The sequence below is a fragment of the Coregonus lavaretus genome (assembly GCF_964263955.1).
Source record: "Coregonus lavaretus genome assembly, chromosome: 25".
Taxonomy (NCBI): domain Eukaryota; kingdom Metazoa; phylum Chordata; class Actinopteri; order Salmoniformes; family Salmonidae; genus Coregonus; species Coregonus lavaretus.
In genome coordinates, this window is record NC_140012.1 from 17,787,995 (window position 1) to 17,790,442 (window position 2,448).

The 2,448-nt window shown below is 45.9% G+C and overlaps 1 protein-coding gene across 1 annotated transcript in view; it reads left to right on the forward strand.

Moving 5' to 3' along the window:
• Positions 1 to 2,359: 2,359 nt before the first annotated feature.
• The window catches only part of LOC311100479 (uncharacterized protein), a gene marked incomplete at its 5' end in the record, with an annotated part of 7,872 nt that continues 7,783 nt past the window's right edge, over positions 2,360 to 2,448 (forward strand). Inside the window, one exon of the mRNA XM_084141401.1 lies at positions 2,360 to 2,448. This exon is cut by the window's right edge and continues 286 nt beyond it.

A 2,448-nucleotide genomic window follows, 5' to 3' on the forward strand; every position in this document is an offset into this window, starting at 1 on the left:
CCTTGCGCATCAGGGACACATGCTCGGCTCGTGTAGCGGAGTATATGAGAATGTAATCTATATACACCACTACACCCTGTCCGTGCAGGTCCCTGAAAATCTCATCAACAAAGAATTGGAAGACTGATGGAGCATTCATCAACCCGTACGGCATGACGAGGTACTCATAGTGCCCAGATGTGGTACTAAATGCCGTCTTCCACTCATCCCCCTCCCGGATACGCACCAGGTTGTACACACTCCTGAGATCCAATTTGGTGAAGAAGCGCGCCCCGTGCAATGACTCCGTCATACTAGCAATGAGAGGTAGTGAATAACTATACTTAACAGTGATCTGATTGAGACCACGGTAGTCAATGCACGGGCGTAAACCTCCATCCTTCTTCTTCACAAAAAAGAAACTTGAGGAGACAGGTGAAGTGGAAGGCTGAATGTATCCCTGTCCCAGAGATTCGGAGACATATGTTTCCATAGCAGCCGTCTCTTCCTGTGACAGAGGATACACGTGACTCCAGGGAAGTGCAAAGCCTACCTGGATATTTATCGCACAATCCCCCTGTCGATGGGGTGGTAATTGAGTCGCCTTCAGAAGGCGAGAGCCAAATCGGCATATTTTGTTACATTACAGCCTTATTCTACAATTGATTAAATAAATACAATTCCTCATCAATCTATACACAATACCCCATAATGACAAAGCGAAAATAGTTTGTTTAAAAAAAAACAGAAATACCATATTTACATAAGTATTCAGACCCTTTGCTATGAGACTTGAAATTGAGCTCAGGTGGATCCTGTTTCCATTGATCATCCTTGAGATGTTTCCACAACTTGATTGGAGTCCACCTAAATTGATTGGACATGATTTAGAAAGACACACATCTGTCTATATAAGGTCCCACAGTTGACAGTGCATGTCAGAGCAAAAACCAAGCCATGAGGTTGAAGGAATTGTCCGTAGAGCTCCGAGACAGGATTGTGTCGAGGTACAGATCTGGGGCAGGGTACTGAAAAATATCTGCAGCATTGAAGGTCCCCAAGAACCCAGTGGCCTTCATCATTCTTAAATGGAAGAAGTTTGGAACCACCAAGACTCTTCCTAGAGCTGGGCGCCCAGCAAAACTGAGCAATCGGGGAAGAAGGGTGTTGGTCAAGGAGGTGACCAAGAACCTGATGGTCACTCTGACAGAGCTCCAGAGCTTTGTTTTGTCATTATGAGGTATTGTGTGTAGATTGATGAGGGGAAAAAACAATTACATCCATTTAAAAATAAGTCTGTAACGTAACAAAATGTGGAAAAGGTCAAGGGGTCTGAATACTTTGTATAATGAGGCGGAGAAAGGGAGAAAAGGGTGTAAGAGATGAAAGCGGAAGCGAGAGACAGAGCACAAGTGATGATGTTGCATCTTCTAACTTGGCTGTGAAAGTCCTTAGTGTCCTTTATTTTGGCGGGGGGGAATCGATTCCAAGGATCTGCTGTGTCATGATGCAGTGTGTATTATGGTCACTGGAGGGAGTGTCTCTACCACGTACACATACTGCGGGTTGAATGTAGATAGATTTAAGAGAACAGCTCATGGGGGGGTGTGGCAAAGAGGGGGTGCAGGGGTGAGTCATTATTTTGTCACACCACCGAGAGAAAGAAACGGACCAAGCTAATGGCTATGGTCCGCTTCTCTCCTCTGCTCTCCAAAGTGTGCACTCATTCACCCCCCTTGCATGGATTTAAAAGGATTGGACCGGACCCTCTTTGATTGGACTGGTGTAAGGCAGTCCCCCCCCCCGCCCCCGCCCCTAACACTACACAACTGATTCAAATTACCAACTCATCATCAAGTGGGGCAGGACCAAATTTGGGAAACCCTGGTGTAAGGAACATAGTGGAAGCTGAATGAGGTCAGAGGTGATGTCACAGCACACTGTAGATTTCAGCTAATAATACGATAGTAAACAGACAATTATAACTGCAGCATCATCATAAATATTTCATTATTTCATTCCCTTTTCAGAACCCCCAGCAATCTCAACAATCTCTCCAATCTATTTGTTTATTCATCTAATGTATTTTTTATCAGTTTCATCACGTAAAACGTATCTCAGACAGCGCCACCTGCGTATTAAATATGGAGTCAGCCAGCTTGAGGTCGGTCTGCGTGTGTGAGCGAGTGAGTGAGAGAAGGAGAGAGAAAGAGGGAGGGGGGGAGGGGTTGGCTGCAGCGTGACTTAAATATGCTGCAGCATCCAGCAGGTTCTGTCTTTCTGTCTCTCGTTCTCTCCATCGCACGTCTGCTCTCTCTTTATTTCTCTCTCCTCTCTCCTCTCTCTCTCTCCGCTCAGTCGCTCTCTCCTCTTCTCTCTCAGTCTGCATCCTGTAGCCCTGCTGTGCAGTCCTCTCTCTTTCTTTCGCTCTCTACATCTCTCTCTCTGCAGCGCTATTGGAGAAGGAGT